Source organism: Oncorhynchus tshawytscha, linkage group LG07, assembly GCF_018296145.1.
Source record: "Oncorhynchus tshawytscha isolate Ot180627B linkage group LG07, Otsh_v2.0, whole genome shotgun sequence".
Taxonomy (NCBI): domain Eukaryota; kingdom Metazoa; phylum Chordata; class Actinopteri; order Salmoniformes; family Salmonidae; genus Oncorhynchus; species Oncorhynchus tshawytscha.
In genome coordinates this window covers 5,802,960-5,825,017 of record NC_056435.1, presented here as the reverse complement: position 1 = coordinate 5,825,017, position 22,058 = coordinate 5,802,960, and positions in this window count along the sequence as shown.

Genomic DNA, 22,058 nt, shown 5'->3' with positions numbered 1-22,058 from the left:
TGGTGCCAGGAAAACAACCTCTCCCTCAACGTGATCAACACAAAGGAGATGATTGTGAACTATAGGAAAAAGAGGACCGAGCACACCCCCATTCTCATCGACGGGGCTGCAGTGGAGCAGGTTGTCCACATCACCAACAAACGACAAACAAGACAGTCGCAAAGAGGGCACGACAGCACATTCCCCTTCAGGAGACTGAAAAGATTTGGCATGGGTCTTCAGATCCTCAAAATTTTCTACAGCTGCACCATCGAGAGCATCCAGACTGGTTGCATAACTGCCTGGTATGGCAACTGCTCTGCCTCCGACTGCAAGGCACTACAGAGGGTAGTGCAAGTCTAGGTCCAAGAGGCTTCTAAACAGCTTCTACCCCCAAGCCATAAGACTCCTGAACACCTAATCAAATGGCTACCCAGACTATTTGCATTGCCCCCCTTTCCCCCTCTTTTACACCGCTGCTACTCTCTGGTATCATCATCTATGCATAGTCACTTTAATATCTCTACCTACATGTACATATTATCTCAACTAACCGGTGCCCCCGCACATTGGCTCTGTACTGGTACCCCCCTGTATATACTCTCCCTATTGTTATTTTACTGCTGCTCTTTAATGACTTGTTTATTTTATTTCTTATTCTTATCCATATTTTTGTTAACTGCATTGTTGGTTATGTAAGCATTTCACTGTAAGGTGTACACCTGTTGTATTCAGTGCATGTGACTAATAACATTTGATTTGATTTACTAAAGGACACGATTAAGAAGAAGCGACTTGCTTGGGCCAGGAAACATGCACAATGGACATTAGACTGGTGAAAATCTGTCCTTTGGTCTGATGAGTTCAAATTTGAGATTTTTGGTACCAACCTCTGTGTCTTTGTGGGGCACGGAGTAGGTGATCTGGGGATCTCTGCATGTGTGGTTCTCACCGTGAAGCATGGGTGAGGAGGTGTGATTGTGTGGGGGTGCTTTGCTGTTGACCCTGTCAGTGATTTATTTAGAATTCAAAGCACACGTAACCAGCGTGGCTTCCACAGCATTCTCCAGTGATACACGATCCCATCTGGTTTGCCCTTAGTTGGACTATCATTTATTTTTCAACAGGGCAATGACCCAACACACCTCCAGGCTGTGTAAGGGCTATTTGACCAAGAAGGAGAATGATGGAGTGCTGCATCAGATGACCTGGCCTCCACAATCACCCGACCTCAACCCAATTGAGATGGTTTGGGATGAGTTGGACCGCAGGGTTAAGGAAAAACAGCCAACAAGTGCTCAGCATATGTGGGAACTCCCTCAAGATTGCTGGAAAAGCATTCCAGGTGAAGCTGGTTGAGAGAATGCCAAGAGTGTGCAAAGCTGTCATCAAGGCAAAGGGTGGCTACTTTGAAGAATCTCAAATATGAAATATATTTTGAATGGATTAACACTTTCTTTGGTTACTACAGGATTACATGTGTTATTTCATAGTTTTGATGTCTTCACTGTTATTCTACAATGTTAAAAAAAGTACAAATAAAGAAAAACCGTTGAATGAGTAGGTGCATCCAAATGTTTGACTGGTATTGTATATTAATCACTTTAGAATTAACATTTGATCAGTTTGTAAAAACCATGTTTGTGGATATAGATATTAGAGTAACTCATTTTATATTTTCGGCAAAGGTCATTGTATTTATGAAAAATAAATCTCAGAGCTGCATATATTGGCAATGTCTAGACTTATCTCAGTTCAATGAAGGGATAAAATAGGAATATATGAATATACTGTAGATTATTGGAATAATGCCCCAATATTCAATCATAGCCAGTGACATATTTTGATGTTTCAAGAACATTATTCTTGTGACATATGGTTACATCCGGTAGGATTTTGACTATAGGTTACATAATACGACCAAGACCACAGAGTACAGGACACACCAGTGTTCTTGAATTACATGACTTTGAAAAAGAGATTGCGAGATCGCACGTCGTTGTGAAGGATTACGACGATTGGGTGAAGGGTCACTCCCCATGAAACATGTGGCCTAGAAACCAGATAAATGAAATGTGCGTGTGGGAATTGGAATTATTTGTGAGGATATTTTAAAGGTGTGCGAGGGCAGTCACCAGCCATTTCTTTCTTTTTTTCACTCCTCTCTACCATTGCTAGTTTCAACAGGAAATGCAGATATGTGTTGACACATTCATAGCTCCTAATAATAGATTGATAATTTATCATGAAACATGTAATACAGGAGGGAATTCAATAGACCCAACTGTTTAGTGCTGTCTCCAGACACGTGGATGTCTCCACAGAGTTGGCAGGCATCTATAGCGCTACATCCTGCATCCCGTAATCCCATGTCTGTCCGGCTCTGGAGCCTGGTGCATTATGGGATGCTGCTTTAGATGTCGCTGGGCCAGGCCGGCGGCCAAAGCGGTCAAGGCCGATTGGATTACACCACGGAGGCTTCCACTCCGAACACAGTCAGCGTCTCTTTACCTCAAACTCCTCCCCCTGTTTGTGAACCGTCATGGTGTCTGGACCTGACGCAGATAAAGCTGTTGTCCACACATTGACCATGCTGACCACTGAATCACTAGGGAGTGCACACTCTCGCAGAACTGTCAATACTATAGAGCTGGCGTACCCAGACAGGCTGGGTTCAGGTTAGCCCGCTTGTCAGCATGGAACGCTTGTGGTTGTCTGCCCTACTGAGCTTGTTAGCCCAGTTTTGCCTGTGCTAATCCAAACGCTACCAGGGACGAGATACTCTTTATTTCTGGTGTGGCGGCTGTATGTTTGACGTAGCGAAAGTCATTTCAACATGGTGATTGCTGTGGGCAATAGGAAGGTGTTGGGAACATCTGACTCGCTCATCGTGCCCCAAAAAGAGAAGCCTTCCAAAGTTCATATGCCACAACAAATATTAACAAGTACCCGCTAAAAGGGCAGTCTTCCTCAACAAAAAAAACAGCATCTCTATATACGTCACCAACAACATGATCATTTTAATAGTGTGGCAAATGCATGATGTACTCACCTACATTCCTGTGACACTGTGTGTACTCTCATCAGCCAATCACAGTCTTCTCAGTCCCGCATGGATGCAATAAGAGTGCCCATTACAGTTCCCGTGAAAAGTAGGAAATAGAACAGATTGAGGTGAATGACGTTGGGGGAAACACTGTATCCACAACAATGGCAAGCAGATGGGTTCCTGTGTCCCATGATCATAATCTTTCAGTAAGAAGGATTTTAGCATCCATGTCAGCCTTACGGATGGAGTCAATAGTGTAAATGGGTCTACAACTCATGCTAAGTGGGGATTTACAGTGTCAATCTATGAAAGGCTCCTGATGTTTGCCAACTGTCAGAGATCTTTTCATAAGGCAGAGCAGACCACGTTTAGTCTGGTTCTCGCACAATGGATCATATGGCCTCATTTGCCACCAATAAACCAGATCAAAGGTTAAACTCTTGCCTTAATATACTCTTCTCCGGCTCAAAAAGGTATTTTGTTGGGGTCGTATTTCAATTCATCGCTATCAAATGGGTCCAGCATAAATCCGTCCTTGACTAAGATTTGAATAAAGACATTAAAACATAGTTTGGAGACCCAGCACCTGGTGTAGAATGCAAAAGGAAGTGCTCTCAAGTGGAGAGCTGACATGCAGAGAGAGCACCTGAATACAGAGCATGTTTATTTTACAGAATTACAATGTCTGACATTCTGATTCTGGTCTGGGGTCAGCATGTAGAGCGAGTGTCCACATGTTTAGTCTGGCATTGGTCTGACATACAGCAGGTCTAGATTCAGTATTTAGGGAATGTCAGTATGTGCACAGGTCTTAGATGCACATGTCTTCCATGCATGGCTGTGCACCTGTGTGTGTGTACCCTCTCTTCCTCTGCGGTAGTTCTGAATGTGGGGTGACAAACAGACTGTGACCCTCTCATCCAGACTGTGAAGCAGTGATAAATGGCTGTGGCTCTGTGACTCTGTAGTATCTAAACGTGCCACATGGAGCTCTGCTATTGATGAGGTAATTTAGTATTCTGACAGCAACCGTACGTCGCTGATCTACCCTCCTCGATGTCACAGACCGCATAAGTCAGGGGAGAGAGAGAGAGAGAGAGAGAGAAGGCCCCGAATGCCAGTAATCCATAAAAAAAGATGTACTTTCCTTCCAAGAGGGAAATTCATTAAGTTATAGCTTTCGCTTGACTATACTGCAAGTCAGGAATCAAAAGCTTTTCGTTCCCTGCAGGTATAATTTATTGATGTGCGTTTGCTTGAATAGAGAGATTGAGAGATGAAAGTTATTCCTTTTTTCAAGACAGGTAGAGGTTTTTAGTGTTATGTGTTCGGACTATCAACCCACAGAGACTTAGACAAGAGGCCATAACTGGTAGTGAAACGTTGCAGTATAGCTTATTTCTGGAGGGTTTTGTAACTTGAAACGGTCTTAGCGGTAGCCTACAATTGCAATCAAAACATACCTCCCATTAGACATTCTTGGTCGTGTTAATATATTCACAGTGCTCTGGACCCAGACATATGAGCATATTTTTGTGCTCAGACAGAGGTAATGGCATACATGACCCTCTGCAGTCACAGGCCTATTCTTGAGCCCAGTCTACGTTATATTACTCTAAAGTTGCTGGCTGGTCAGATTCTGTTAGGCCAAAGACAGGTGAGTTGGTCTTGAATAGGGCATCCGATCTCTCTAGGTAGATAGGTTTCCTCCCACATTAAAAAGGGTCCAGCATGCAAGGGTCCACAGGTACAATTGTTGGTTGGGCTAAGTGGAAATGGAGTCTTATCCTTTAGTTAGTGTTACAAACTTTCAAACACAGACTGGCTGTGGCTATAATAAGTCTAGCTATCTGCATCCGCATTGTGTCTCTGTCATGTTTTCAAGGGGATTATTGTTCTAGAGCACAATTCTTGCTCTAATTTTAAATACCGCCTACCCAAACTCATGATTTGTTGGGAGATGTCTTTCTGAAGAGCACCCTCCCCATTAGTGTTTTTTATCCCGTTTTGAAGTGGTCCAGAAAACCCACCATGTTACCCAGACCCAGTGCTGTTACCCAGACCCAGTGCTGTTGCCCAGACTACATGAGATCCTTCTTATATCTGTCAGGGGACCAGAGAATCACTGCAGCACTGTTCGGATGCCCCCCTCCCCCCTCTCTCTCTCTCTCTCTCTTTATTTCTCTCTCTCCATCTCCCTCTCTCTTCCTCCATCCCTCCATCTCCCTGGAGGGAATGGCTGCAGTGTTGTCTGGGGGATTAGGCAGCAGGCTTCCTGATAAGGAATGAAGAAATTGCTGCTTGGATTACAGGAGATGGGGTGCGCAAATCTATGATCTTATTGTTTAGACAGGACACAGAAGGCAGACATGCACTTTATCCCTAATAATTACTGCAGGGTCTTCAGAGAAGCCCGAAAAAACAGTTCCAAAAGGGTTCTTCAGCTTCCCCCATAGGAGAACCCTTTTTGGTTCCAGGTAGAACTATTTTTGGTTCCATGTAGAATACTTTTGGGTTCCATGTAGAACCATGTAGAAAATCTAGGTTTTAGGTTCTAGATGGCACCTACCATAGTCGGCAGCGTAGCCTAATGGTTAGAGCGTTGGACTAGCAACCGAAAGGTTGCAAGATTGAATCCCCAAGCTGACAAGGTACAAAATCTGTCATTCTGCCCCTGAACAAGGCAGTTAACCCACTGTTCCTATGCTGTCATTGAAAATAAGAATGTTTCTGAACTGACTTGCCTAAATAAAGGTAAAAAAAATAAAAAATGCCGCACCCTCAGCACCTTCATTTGATTGATTGACTACTACTGTAGCCTGGTCCCAGATCCATTTGCCGAACATGTTGCTATTCACACAGTCACCCAAACAGATCTGGGCCCAGACTACTAATACAGCTGCTGCTACTACTTTGGTGGGTTTAGTTGTATAGTTATTCTGGAAGACATTCAAAGTCATTTGAAGTGTATTGTTACTATAAGGTTTAGAAAGCAAAGCAGTTACTCCAATACACTATATATTATGGACTGTTGATGATCCAACAACAAAGAAACCAGTTAGTTAATGGAGAATTGGTACCACACAGTACCCATCACATTTCCATTGTGTAGAGGTAGGGTTGCATCCCAAATAGTACCCTAATCCCTATGTAGCACTTTTCTGGGCCCATAGGTCTCTGGTCAAAAGTAGTGCACTATATAGGGAACTGGGTGCCATTTGGGAACTACAGTACAAAGTGTACAGGACACTTCAGTATAAATCACATCATGTAAATAGTAAAGCTGATTAATCATAAGATGGAGAGATATGTGATATGTACGCTGGGTGAGAGAGCGCTGCCAGCCAGTCATGTAAGAGCAGAGACAAGGCGTCACTGATGATGAATTAGCCACATGACATTGTGTTGATTCCTTTGTTAACATTCATTATCAGCACTGCTTTTTAATTAAATGCCACTATAAAGTCACACTCTGTAGGATGGTCATACTGTACCATCCAAAGAGTGGACCACCAACAATGTTGCAAATGCGTCCTCCATGATATTTTCACATGCAAATAGCACTTGACAACCAAAACATGTGAAAATAGGTCCTTCGTCCTTTAATTATCATAAGTTCATACAGATCCTATAAGTGTATTCATACATCATATTATATGTCCTTAATTGAAATGACTGGAAAGCTTACAGACTGTGTCTTTAAATGTGATTTTCAATACACCCATTTGGAGGGAGAACTGACAGACTATGGATAAGATGCGGGAGCTTGGGGGCGTTGTTACGTAATACTGTAGAAGTGAATCAGCCTCTGTCAATCGCATGAGACACAATTACAAAGTCATCCTAGTCAAACAATAGATGTCTCGTTAAGAAATGTTCCAAGTCTCTTTGGCTTTTCAATACCCCCCTCATGAAAAAAAGATTCACAAAAGGAACATTTGTTGCAGCTGACGTACTACGGTATTTGAATAGGTCATCTTGTGGTTGTTCTTTTATCACTCATATTATTGAATTATATTACAATCAAAGTGTAGCTATCTGACCCGGGACCATATCCTCAAAGCGTTCGAGAGTAGGACTGCTAATTTAGGGTCAGGTCCATATAATGTTATTCATTATGACATCAAATGTGAAACTGATCCTAGATCACTACTGCTACTCTGAGAGGCTGCGTTCGTGTGCATTGCTATAACCTTCCTGCACATCATAGTAAAATCTGAGCCTGCAGATGCCCTACTACAACTACATACGGTCCCTGTGTGTCGGAGCTGATATAATTCATAGTGCTATGAACACAGCAACCCTACAAGAACATCCAGGTCTTAAAACTCCATCTAACTCTTTTCCCAGGCACATAGCTGTTTTGTCTTGTGTTCAGTTTTCACCATTCTGGACCATCCCTTGGGCCACATGGAGAATACCAAAGCAAAATACTAATGTGGTTTTTAATAAAACACACACAGTCTCCCGTTGTGACCTTGGGTATATTGGTTTCCCCCTGTGGACAGTGTAGCCGAGCACGTCTTCCTTATCTCCCTGCAACACAAAGCATCATTGATGTTCTATGTAGACGAGCACCGCTGAGCACGTCCCTTGGCCCTATAAGGTTTAGAATCAGTGCAGGCGGTCTATTAAACCCAAGTCCAGGGCTTAGTGCTAGAAGGTGTCTTGTGTAACTTTGATGTAGAGGCTCTTGGCTTCCTGTATGGCTGGATTCTTTGGATCGCAGATGTTCCAATAGCTGAGTTGACTTTCATGGTGTGGTATATGACAGGGGCACGACTTTGGTTTTAGAAGTGGGGGGGACATGTTCAAATACATATATATATATCCAGTCTGATAAACACTCCAAACAGCCTACCTGACTGTTCGGAGGCATACGCATGGTCCTAAAGCACACCGTTGCCTCGTTTTGTTTCACATTCCAATGATAAAACTGGGAGGTACAAAAATGCAACTTCAGAATGTAGGGGGGACGTGTCCCCCCGTCCCCAGTGAAAGTTGCGCCCCTGGTATATGGTCTGAATATGGTCTCTAAATATGCTTTTGTGTCTGCATCCCACCCGTTCAACACATAAAAGATCATCAAGAAGAAAGTTGAACCTCTTGGAATCTACATGACACTCTCTGTGTTGCCTATGTTTGAAAAGATAGGAACAGGCTACAGATGTGAGAAAGAGTATTTCGCTTCAGGCTCATCTCTGAGATGAGTTGTCACGGCGACCCCTGGAGACAGCGCTCAAACACAGGTAGAGCTCTTTAGGAAACGCTGGAGTCCTCATAAAAAAATGGATGTGACATAAAAGAGCCCCTCTCCCACACCAAAGCTGTCTTCTCCCCTGCTTGACTTAAAGCGCTGTTTAATTTCGCTTCCCGACGCTCTGTTTTTAGAAAAGGGACGCTCCGTTCTTAGTGCGCCTTTGATTCACGGGGGGGCGCAGAGAACAGCATACAGCGTTGAGCCATCAACCTCCATGTGATGAACGAAGGGTTCTGCAGCTTTGTTTCCAGGAGCAGTTCAAAGTTCAGCAAGTGCTTGGACCTCTTGGCGTAACAAGTCACATTCACCATAGATTCACTATAGACTCCCATACAGGTGTGGGATCAGTTTGACTTTGTTGAAAGTAACCCCAGGTCAAAACAAGGTATACAGGTCTGGGATCAGGTTGAACATGTTAACATAGCCTGTGTTGACTGTGGCTGGAGAATATACACTGAGGAGATGAGCTGTGAGAGCTGTGTAAAGGAGCCGCTAATATAACTGACACAATACGGGCAGACCTGAACCTGTGCATCTCAGAGTAGGAGTCCTGATCTAGGATCAGTTATGTATTTTAGATCATAATGAATAATATGATATGGACAGGGGGGACCTCATCAGCACACTGAGATGCTTCATGAATACTATCCTAAATTCTACCTAGGCGTTCCCGGTACGGGGACCTCCTATATGTGCCCGTGCTCTTTAAAGCTTCAATATGTAACTCGTAGGGGGACCCAACCAAATTCACATAGAACTGTGAGTTATAGATCTGTCATTCTCATTGAAAGCAAGTCATGATAGATATCTTCTATGTGCGCTATTTCTATGCTTCCCATTCTTAAGTTTAGGTTTTGTGCACCAGCTTCAAACAACTGAAAATACAATATTTTTGGTTATGAAAAAGATATTTCACAGCAGTTTAGATGGTACAATGATTCTCTACACTATACGCGCTTATTTTGTCACATAAACTGAAATTAGGCAAACTTAGAATTTTAGCAACCACGGAATAGCTGAGCTATTTCTGCAGAGTGCATCATGGAACTGCATATAGAATCCTTACTAATTTCATGAAAAGCTGTGAAAACGATTCAACATGTTTCAGTTAAACTTGGATGCATATTTTATGTGGTTGAAAATTAAATACTGTCATCTTTTATGTCATTGAAAGAAATTATATGTTTACAACAGGTCCCTAAGCATCACTCATTCTCTCAAGATGCTGAAAGAAAAAATGTATGTTTCTCCACTCCTGTTCCCAAGACAGAATTAACATTTGGTCAATCATTTTACTGTGAGGAACACTTCATTCTGCAGCAGTTAATATTATAATAGGCTACAAGTGAAGCTTACAGTCCTTTTCTAGACTTCAGTTAATATTATAATAAGCTACATGTGAGGCCTACAGTCAGTGTCCAGACAGTTACTATTCCAACTATTAGGTTACTTCAATTCTGCCATCCATTCAATTCTGCCATCCATCCATACATTTGATCAATTCAAAGAGACCACTTCCAAAACACCACAAAGTGTTATGAATGACAGTCTGTTATTGTCATCCATTAGGCCTCTGCACAAGTCTTGTGACCTGAATTGATGCATACACTGCTACGGTCTCGGCCACTCATCTCTGCCTTATCATCGAACCACACTGCATTTTGGAGCGTATTCCACAAGTTCAAGTCTATTCACACATTATTCATGCGACTCACATCTCACATGCGGCAATGATAAATACTGTAATAGCCTACAGTTTCAGCTTACTTTCACCCCTGATTCTACCCCTGAACAGGATGACACAGTACAGGGCATCAGAAACAGATCTACACTATTAGTTAATATAGAAAAAAGAGGATATAGGCGAAAAGGAATGATGAAATTCGAAATAATATGGTATAATAAAATATACAATTAGAATAATATCATTTAACAGTAGGCTAACCTTGAATGCCAGTCTGTCTGTGCTTTCGTGCCAAAATTGTCACTCTTTGTCATGCCAAAAAACACTTGGCATGACAATTCCATAAGGGGTTGGCAAGTGAGTAGAAACAGACACCCAGGCTAAAATGCAGTAAAACCGCGAACAAAACACCACGACACAGAAACAATCAGAGCAGAACTGAACAGACTTGCCTTTTGGTTGTGTTGCATTGGGTTTGTGTGTTGAATTGTAGTACATGGTACGGTAAATAGACTTCGGCAGTTTTACATTCGATTACAGTGTGTTGCGGCTGAGAGGCACGTTCATTATGGCTGCCATGTTCTGTCCTTGGCCCCCGTGGGCTGACTCACAGAAGGTAGAGCCTCCTGTTGCTCCCTGGACCATCTGCAGGACCACAGTCACTGCTTCAGGTCAAATGGCGAATGAGGATGGGTCCTAATGGACTTATGCATTCCTGTTTGATGGTGGGTGGGTGGGTGGGTGGGTGGGTGTGCATGTTTGTGTGTGCATGCGAGAGAGAGCTAGTGAGAAAGAGAGACAGAGCAGTGTGCAATCGACGTACATAAAATGCATACAAAGCATGTCAAGGAGTAATTACACAAAACACAAACAGTCATAACAGCTGTGTCTAGGCTCATATGTAACTACATATATTTCTGAGACTCATCAAAGAGTCGTCAAGCATAGCTCTGTTTCAGATTTGTAATTAGATGAAAGTTAGCAGTGTGCTGGTGTTCTTTCTATATGTCAGTGTGGTTGCTGTGGCTCACTTAGCAACACAAATAAACCAGAGAGACAGGGTCCTGCTCCCGCCAGCCTCCCTCCCTCCTTCTCTCGTTCTGCAGAGTCAGCGCTCCTCTCCTAACGCTCGTCACGTCTCTCTCTCGTTTGTTTCTTTCTCTCTCACTCTTTCTCCCTCTCTCCCTTTCCATTCCTCTGCTGCACTCCCTCCTCCCCAGGCAATCCGAGCACCCCTACCTATCTCTCTCCACCCCTCTCACTTTCGTAAAGGGGTGAAGACCAGGGGGATGGATGGCTCCTCTCTACTCTGCAGAGGACGTGTGAGTGCTGGGAGCATCCGTCATGTGGATTTGAGTCCCTCCTCCTTTCCTTCCCTTGCCTCTCTCACTCCTCCATCCCCCTCCTCTTCATCCCCTCCCTCTCCTTCTTCGCTTTTATGCTCCATGTAGCTCTGGACCGGCACAATCTTTCAGCTCAGCTGAGATGGAGACCACCCAGAGAAGGCTCAGCGTTGCCCACCGCAGCCAGGGGGAGAGAGGGGTAGAGGGGACTGGATAGTCAGAGGGGGGTCCTTCACTGGTCCACCCTATACCCTCTCAAGGGCAGTACTCTGGATAGGAAACCGGACAGGTCTTAAGGCTTAGCGCTTTCAGCAAGGAATGACACTTCTGCTTCTCCAATATTTTAGCACGGTTACTTACTGAATCCTGATTATGGAGTTTGTGCAAATGTGGTTTTCCCTACTCTGGATTTGAATCTGGATCTAATCGCTATCTGGAGTGCCTGAGTTTTTACAGCCGTAACTGGAACGCATGGACGTCTTTGGTTTCGCAAAGATGGCAAAGCTGTCAGGGTGAGTGTGTGTACCGTGCCGGGATGACGGAAACTAAGCGGGCGTGCTGGGAGGGGTTGAGGGTGGCGGGGGTTGTCTCTGCATAGGAACAAGGTGTGTGTGACCAATGAGTGAGCAGTCTGTTGTGCCTGGGAGCGGAGTGTGGACTGCAACACAAGCAGTGAGTCAGGACTCAGACCACGGCTTTGTGGCTGATCCATAAAGTTCTGAGAGAGAGCGAGAGATATATATATATATATGAGCTGAGCGACTGTGTTTGGCCGGATAGTTAAGTTGCAAGAGAGAGTTTGACATAGAGAGTGGGAGAGAGTAAGATAAAGACTAAGGTGAAGTGAAGGTGTGTGAACTAGAGAAGTCATAATTTATGTGAGTGAGAAAGGACAGAGAGCAGACATGGAGATGATGTACCAGAGAGCTACAGAGAGAGGAGTGAAGGAAGAACAGAGTAACAACAAGATAAAGCAAGGTAAGTAAAGTGAAGAAGTAGAAAGAGGAGAAGGCCCAACAGGGAATGTGAAAGAGATGGAGGAAGAGGGGGGGGGCTCTTCATTGACTTGAAGCAGAAGAGGTTCCATAAGTAGAATTTTGTTGTAATGATGAATAGCAGAGAGCACAATTCTTCCTGATCTCTGTTACTTCCTGATCTCTGTGCTTCTAGTCCACACACACACATGCACACACACGCAAACAGAGCCTGTAGCACACACAAACACTAACACAATCACACACACAGACGTTGGGATGATCCCTCACTTGAGTGGGGTCGCAACACTAAACCCACTAAACATGGCTCAAAACAAATATTTTAAACCTCAGCACACAGAGAGAGGTCTACAGCTGGAATGAATCATTCTCTCTCTTGTGAAGTAGTGGGAGTGTGTGGCGTAGCTCGGCACCTCAAGTTTGCAGAGGCCCGGGAATTTCTGGGTTCCTTCGAGAGATTCCTTTAAGAGAGATGAGGCAGCTATGTGGATCTAGTTGGGGCTGTTCTAGTTGTTGGCTAGAAAAGTATCAAACGGGGGTCATTGATGCTTATCGATGTCTCTATTTTGTTTCCAGGGGCGCAACTTTCACTGGGGATTCTGAAATTGCATTTTTGTCCACACCAGTTTTATCACTGGAATGTGATACAAAGCGATGCAACGGTGTGCTTTAGGATCATGCGAATGGCTCCGAGCGTTCGAGTAGACTGTTTGGAGTGTTTATCAGACTATATATATACACAGTGCCAGTCAAAGGTTTGGACACACCTATTTATTCCAGGGGTTTTCTTTATTTTTACTATTTTCTACATTGTAGAATAATAGTGAAGACATCAAAACTATGAAATAACAAATATGGAACCATGTAGTAACCCAAAAAGTGTTAAACAAATCTAAATATAAAGTAGCCACTCTTTGCCTTGATGACAGCTTTTCAACTGGAATGCTTTTCCAACAGTCTTGAAGGAGTTCCCACATATGCTGAGCACTTGTTGGCTGCTTTTCCTTCACTCTGTGGTCCAACTCTTCCCAAACCACCTCAATTGGGTTGATGTCAGGTGATTGTGGAGGCCAGGTCATCTGATGCAGCACTCCATCACTCTCCTTCTTGGTCAAATATCCCATACACAGCCTGGAGGTGTGTTGGGTCATTGTCCTGTTGAAAAACAAATGATAGTCCCACTAAGCCCAAACCAGATGGGATGGCGTATCGCTGCAGAATGCTGTGGTAGCCATGCTGGTTAAGTGTACCTTGAATTCTAAGGTCAAGTTTTGCTGATTCCATCGATAAAAGATCATAACGATAATTTCAAGTTTTACCGCCACAGTCGACCGTTGAATTATTCTATGAATCTGCTGTTTCTCAGAGCAAGGTGCAAGCAGCGTCACACATATGTTTGAATATAGATATCAGAGAGGCAGCCAGCCGGGAGAAACCAATAGGTTAGCGCAGGAAAACCACACATTTCTTGATTTGAGTCACGCTAATCCTCCCAAGGGATTTTGACGGGTGATCACCACTGCACACATGACCCCCCGCTTCATTCGACTGGATGAAATCGCTGAAGCATGTCACCCTCTGTCCTTGTGTCTGTCAGTCAGTCAGCGAGAGAGAGAAAGAAAGGACAGACAAGAATAGAGGAACAAATAAATACACAACAATGCGGCCTTGTATTATGAAAGAAAAGATTGAGGGATTTTATAAGAGGAGGTTGTTGCTCGTGGAGGTCTGAGTAGGGACACTGTAAAGACACCCGCATGTTGTGTGGGTAGTTAGTGTTGATAATGTAGAGTCTACGTAAGGGATAATCAACGAGGGGCTATGCGTTCTGTGGAAAATAATGAACGACGTCAAAGATTTTTATAACTAAACCAAGATAGACCACAATGGGAACAAATGAGTCTTAGCAGGCAGAAAAAGCAAGGTGGTAGGCGCCTGTGCAATAACTCAATTTGCCTTTGCACTCCTTCTAAACAGAGCGATTTTAAAATAAAATAAAACTTTGCAAAGGGTAAAGTCTACAAAACTTAGTCCACCCTTTTCATAACAGATTCTAGTTTTGGGAACAGAAAGCTGTATTGAGATCAAATATTTAATTGATGAGAACATTTGCAGAATCTCATTCCATCTTCTCCCACTGCCCCACCAGTGGGCTTCCTCTCACTACCATATTTGGTAGTGAGTGGAAACGCTAATCGGATGCTTCACAATTATACATCCAGTGAAATATCTGTCTCATTGTTCTATCTGTGAAGATGTGGAAGAGAACACATAGAGCCCTGAGTTGATTATCCCTTTTATACCATGGTTATAATTTAACACATTTGCCATTTGAAATGTGTAAATTTGCCAGTAGAAAAGTGTTCAACATCCACTGAAGTAGCTTGCAAGTTAACTAGATAGCTATACTAGTTGCTGTGGTAACCACACAAACATACTTGCTTGTTTAGCTAATCAAACCATCAGTCCTAGCATGCTATTATGTTATGAAAATCAAATTCAACAGCACCAATAAAGTTTTCAATTTAACTTTTGCTTTAAAAAGCAGCTCAAACCAAATATGTGAGAATTAACTATAGCCATTTAATTGTACCTTGCCGATATACTGTGCGTTATAGGGAATTATAAAATGGATGGGTCTAATCCTGAATGCTGATTGGTTAAAACCGCATTCAAGCCGGTGTCTATTCCACAAGTTACCACCGGCTAAATATATGATGTTAAAATGCCTATTTACTCTGTTCCATCAGCCCAGCCAAGCAAATTATAAACGTGATCTCCACTATAAAAAGCATCTCGACATTATCTCACATTTAGTTTTCAACAGCGGTGATTTGTATAAACCTTGCTGTCTGTCTCTCTGACAGTTGCAACATTGTTTCAATATTCAAATTCAATCTCCAGCTGTCCCATAGTAATGAACGTGTTGGGAGTTGGGATGAAACAGACAGGCAGGCAGCGTTTCTCAGCCAGTCGAAATCATGAATCAGCTGGCCTCGTTTTTATGGATATATACAAACAAATGTAAATTGAAAAAAGGTCAAACGAAATGAAGTGCAGCTAGTTTGCAGTCTTTTCAGTGTCACTTTGACGTGATTGTGTTTGCTGTGTTGTTGGCTAGCTTCACTTTGACGTGATTGTGTTTGCTGTGTTGTTGGCTAGCTTCACTTTGACGTGATTGTGTTTGCTGTGTTGTTGGCTAGCTTCACTTTGACGTGATTGTTTTTGCTGTGTTGTTGGCTAGCTCCTCTGAACAATAGTGTTCTGACGAGAGAGCACATTTTCTCTGCAAGGCGAAATTGCTACAAAACAGCTTAAACAAATGCAAATGCAGCTACTGTTGTTATTCTGGCTGCACTGTTGACGTAGTTCGCTAGCTAGCAAGGGATAAGAACGTTGCCAGCCAGTATGTCCATAGATACAAAACAAAAAGACTGAACGACTGGGTCGCGTCTCTGGCAACCGAACCGATAGAACAACCAGCCGGCTTGGGTAGCAACACTAGATTTGTGTCGGGACTCTATCTTGTAGAAGGATGAAATAGTATGAATAAATGTATAAAAATAACATTTTTAATGAAAATATGTCATCATTATTTGAATATGTTGGTAACCCATTGTATAAAAGTGATAATGCCCTCGAAGCTGGTGTTTGGAGGACATATTGGCACGGTTCGCCGGCCCTCGACTTTGTTTCGGGCCTAACAACACCCGTGCCAATATATCCTCCAAACACCATCTTCTCAGGCATTATCACATTAATAATGCATGCTCTATAATGCCCTTCAAGCCTATAAGAAATGAGTATTCAACAATGCCATGGTATAATGTTGGTTATGTAGTTTATACTGTTGTTTATACTGTTGATTATGTAGTTTCTACTGTTGATTATGTAGTTTCTACTGTTGATTATGTCCCAATAGGCATTGTGGAAAATATTAGTCACTGGGTCTCAAACGCCAGTGTAAGTCAGAGGACCGAGTTGGGAAACGCTGGTGTAAGTTATATGTTTGTAAGAAGATACTTGGAATAGAAAATGGCTACTGGGCTGTTTGGGGTTTTGGCAATATCTTGAAATGAAGCTATTGTAATTATCTGTTCAATTGTTGTTGTTTTTTGCCTTTGCCAAGCAACAAGAAGGAAACTCATGTTTGATTATCCTGCCCACCTTCCAGTGGTATAGAGTAACATAGTTAGCAACCAAACTTGATCTCATGAACGCGGATCTCCAAAACATTGATTTAAACTAGAAAGTCATCTTCATCCAAGGAAATTAAGTCCACTGCTTGGAATAAATCAGTTTGCTTGTTTTGTTTTTAGTGGAAGCAACATTCGTGTCGGCGGAAGCCACCTGCATGCACCAAGTTTTAATCAGATGTGGTGTCGAAGAGACAAATACGGCCGACAACACCATATTCAAAATGATAGCCTGTATAGACAGAGGATTAATCATACAGTAGCATTTCTAACTTCTGGTTACACTGAGGAGATCAAGCACATCCTCTTCTCTCCTCCATTTATCACCAGCGTCCCCCAGATCAATTATGGAAATAAAGCAAGCAAACAACCTTTTTTTTGCTTTCAATTTAAATTCTTGCTTACCCCGCTCTGGCAGGAAAATAAATTCGCTTTCAGGGAGAGTTCGCTGGCTAACCACTTACATTATGATTTGCACCAAGCGACTGAACGGAACAGAACTGAACTTTGGGTCCCAAGTCCTCTGGTTAGTTTGTTTTGACAGCAGTTTGTGTCAAAGTAATTGTCAGATTTTGGTCTGATCCCTACATGCTCTTCGATAGTGCCTTTTAGCAGATGCTATTTCCAACTTCTCTCTGTTTTACTTTCCATGCATTTCTGGAGGGGAGTGTTTCTGTTCCTGAGCACTGATCAAGTTAGAGTTATCCTGTTTGGAAAATGTTTCATGTTTTTAATGTTGACCTTCACGTTTCAATTGGGGGTTCTACAGTTAAGTGGGTGATATCAGCTTCTATGTTAGATTACAACCACAGCCTTCAGTTCTGAGGAACTGAGCTGTTTTAAAAATATATAGCATCTTGTTTTGGAGTATATAGAAAGTGTCTCTCTGAGTGGTGGGCTAAAGTAGGATTTATAAATAAGCCTCTATGTTTGAAGAGAGAATCATCTATAAGGGACATATGGGCACACTGTGCTCAACCAACCTGGCCTCAGGGCAATTTGTAAGATTTAGTACGTACATTTCTTTCATTCATTGAGTATGATATATTACATTAAGTTACACTATGAATGAAATAGTGGTCGTACACTATGATACGAATTAGAGAAATTCTAGTGTCATACGTCTTACCCAGTCATACAATATCATAGGAATTGGATGAAGTAATGTATTATACTTTTAGGGACGTATGGTATTATACATATTTCTCTGAGACCAGGCTGCTTGTTGCTCTGTAACAACAAAGGACAATTCCGAGGTGAATTTACGTTGCTGGTATGGAGAACTAATAACAAAGGTTAGGAGAATGTACATAGCAGGTTAGGTGAATTAGGTTAAGGTTAGGGGACGGGTTAGCAAAAAGTGTACAGTTCCCGTTGAACAAGCAACCTTGGTTTGCTATACGGTGCTTGTAATCCTCCCCGACCCATGGCCGGCGTTATGGGCGGGCCTTAGAGAATTAGCCCGGCCTGCCGTATCTCCTTGCCAGTCCAAATCAAATATTGAAATATTGATAATTTATTTGACCGAGACGCGCGATGACAGAAACACTCATCAATCTCAGCTAATTAATCTGAGCGAGTGACACAGCGCCGCTCTGTCTCAGTATGTGTAGACCATGTATCTGATGCTGTCTGGACCAAAATACCAAAACATGTCATAGTATTTCTGTCCAGACAGCATCAGATACATGAGCTACATATAGAGGGGCGCTTTTTCGCTCGCCTGGAAACTTTCTCTGGTGATATAGTTTCAGCAGAGAGGAAGAGGCGAAACAAGAGGGTTGACTCACAATCTGTCCAGTGTAAACCCAGTGTGTTTCTATGGGAATAATATGCAGACCTAACCTTGTCGCCTGCCTTCCCACCTTTGGGACAAAGACTCCCATTGTTAGGGCGGAGACATGAGCATCATCATTATATACAGATCTCTTCTTTCAGTCTCCTGAGAATTGGAAAGGAAAGTTGGCGAATGCTCAGTGCACTGTTAGGATGCTGGATTGCCCTAAAGTAAATTGATGTTTTGCCAAAATTATATTTATTTATTTTAACCTATTTATTTAACCTTTATTTAACTAGGAAAATCAGTTAAGAACAAATTCTTATTTACAATGACTGCCTACCCCGGCCAAACCCTAACCCGGACGACGACGCTGAGCCAATTGTGCGGCCCTATGGGACTCCCAATCACGGACGGTTGTGATTGGGATACAGCCTGGAATCGAACTAGCGCGTTTGACCCAGAAAAAAACAGCTTACAAAAAACACATCACTACAAAATATTTCAAAAGTTGCCTATAAACTTTGCCAAAATATTTCAAACTACTTTTGTAATACAACTTTAGGTATTTTTAAACGTTAATAATTTATCAAATTGTAGACGGGGCAATCTGTGTTCAATACTGGAATGAAAACAAACCAGCGCCACTTTTCACGTCTTGCGCAACTCACAAAAGTGTACCCAGTTCCTAGTTGGCCTACTTCTTCATTGCACAAAGGAATAACCTCAACCAAATTCCAAAGACTGGTGACAGGAACCTGAAAACAGGTTCCTAAGAAATATCCCTTGGCAATAACAAGTCAGGGAACAGAGAGAGGCAAAAATAATTTAAAATTCTGAACAGTTAGTCCTCTGGGTTTTGCCTGCTACATAAGTTATGTTATACTCACAGACATGATTCAAACAGTTTTAGAAACTTCAGAGTGTTTTCTATCCAAATCTATGAATAATATGCATATCTTATATTCTTGGCATGAGTAGCAGGAAGTTGAAATTGGGCACGCTATTTATCCAAAAGTGAAAATTCTGCCCCCTAGCCAAGAGGATTTATTTTAATGGAGGTACACACATTTACGTAAAACAGCCTTTGCCTGTCCAGTGAGTCCAGCTTGGCTCAACAAACAGCTATAAAAGAAAATGATTTATATTATTCATATGTTTTATGCGATTCATTCAAATTGGTCATTTGCATCTCATTAGAATATAGTTATTGTCTCATGCTCTAGTCTAGTGTGTCTGGGACCTGTTTGGTTTAGGACTTTCCAGTCTAGTGTTTAATCCGCTAATGATGTCAACTCACTCAGCGATTTGTTTTGCTCTAGATAGTATCACTCACTCACTACATGGATTCACAGTTAACGACAAGCTGAGAGAAAGAGACCAAGACATTAGTGGATGTCAACAGGCACAAGCACACGCAGACCGACAGACACGCAGACCGACAGACACGCAGACCGACAGACACACATACATACACATACCCACCCCCCTGTCCCTTCGCTGAAGACTACATTAACGGTGGTAGAAAAAGTACTCAATTGTCATACTTAATAGGAAATGACTCAAGTGAAAGTGAGTCACCCAGTAAAATACTACTTTAGTGTTTAGTAAGTCCGTCAGGCAGTTTAGTGAGTCCGTGAGTCCGCAAGGCAGTAGGTAAGATAACGTATTATATTGATAGGTACATGAATTCAAATCAAATGTTATTTATCACATGCGCAAATACAACAGGTTAGATCTTACCGTGAAATACATACTTACAAGCTCTTAACTAACAATGCAGTTCAGGAAATAGTAAAGAAAATATTTACTAAATAAACTGAAGTGAAAAAAATAATCAAAAAGTAACAATAAAATTACATAACAATAACGAGGCTGAGTACCGGTACCGAGTCAATGTGCGGGGTACAGGTTTGTCGAGGTCATTTGTAAAGTGACTATGCATAGAATTTGATCATATTGCTGTCCTGCCTGAGCATTCAAAATGTAATGAGTACATTTGGTTGCCAGCGAAAATGTATGGGAGTTAAAACTACAGATTTTCTTTACAAATGTAGTAGTGTAAAAGTAAAAATGATCAAAATACAGAAACGGAAGTACAGTAAGTATTTTTACTTAGTTACTTTACACTACTTAAATACTACTGCTGAAACAGCACTGAAACAGCACTGCTCTTCGGCACTAATGATTATCTTTTGTGGTCTTGTTTGGGATATATTTGTCTTGTATTTAGTGATGCTTGTTCTGTGGGAATTTTTATCTGTGGGATTTGTGCTCCAGTGTTTTGCTATTGCAGATGTTGCATTCATCTGTTTTTAACACTGGCGAACGTGATGCACCCCAACCCCACCACAAAATCTGTATGTATGCACACAAGCTGCTACCATCAGCTGGGGCTTTGTCAACCAGAACCTGCACAGACCTCTTAATGATCGCTTCACGAGACTTGTGTTTCCTTATTGTCTAAGAAAGTTGAAGAACCCAATCTGGCTTTCCGGACAATTTATAATAATGACTGAACCCAATCTGGCGACCTGGAGCATTTATTAAAATGGATGAATATCAAAACAAGCATTTATAAGCCATTTAGGAAATCTAGGTCTACAACATCTGACTGCAATATACGCGCTCCCTTTTTCGTATGTGTGTGATATGTTTAGTCAGTTTTCATACTGAAATGAATTATACTATCCTATGTGCCAGCCTGGCTAACATGCCAGCTCCCTGTCACACTTTGGCATGCTGAACATGTTTGCACAAACAGGTCTGGGACCAGGGCTAGGCTAGAATCATACTGTCTGGAATGTGTTCTATTTAACCCCAACAATAGTTTGGGCAGAAAATAGAAGATTTACAAATACATCTTGTTCTGCAACTGATAATATATCAATATTGTAAACAATGTTATCTAAACAAATCATGTCCACATTGTACTACTAACATACAAGTGATCAGGTTATCTCAGGGTTACCAGTACATTGAAGTGGGAGGAGAACAATGTGAGAAATGGCTGGATTAAATTATTTTCCAACAATTAAAATGACAGTGAATATCTCTAATCTGTGGATTTGAAATATCCCTCTTGAATGACCTACAGAGTTTGTTTTATTCAGAATTAGCATGGCCATTGCAAACTATCACAGGTGTGACCTAGCCCTCTGAATCACTTTGTTAATGAGTGAGGTGTGTGTCAGCCGGCCAAATAAGGGGACAAATAATGGGCTATAATTCAATGTCATAACTTTATGTTAATGCATCCTTTAACTGAAGGACGATACAGGTTGAAATATTCAATGGACAGGTGCCTCTAGATTATAGGAAGTCAAACCAAATATATTGAGTGCCCTAGTAGAATATTTCCTTTCCACATCATTCAGTACTCAAGGACACCACTTGAAGAGGGCATTTGGCCTATATGATTGTTGTTTGAAGGACTAGGAACAAACAATATAGAGAGAGCACTACAAACACACACACTTGCCATAAGACTAAGGGCAAAGGATCAGCTCCCTAGGGAACCATTCTTCAGAACGGAATCTCAAAGGTGTTCAGGTCCAGCCTTTGAGTCATGAGCTGAATACTGATAGTCTCCATCCCTCTGTGTGTGAGTGAGTCTTGCTGGCTGGCTGGCTGGTGGAGCCTACTGAGGATGTACTGTTCTTACTGTTCTGCTGCAGAGGGTCATGCTTTGCTGTGGTCTTCCTGCCAGACCATGTGCCAGGGTTAAAACAACAACCCTCGCCACTACCACCATTACCACCAGCAGCCTCCATGG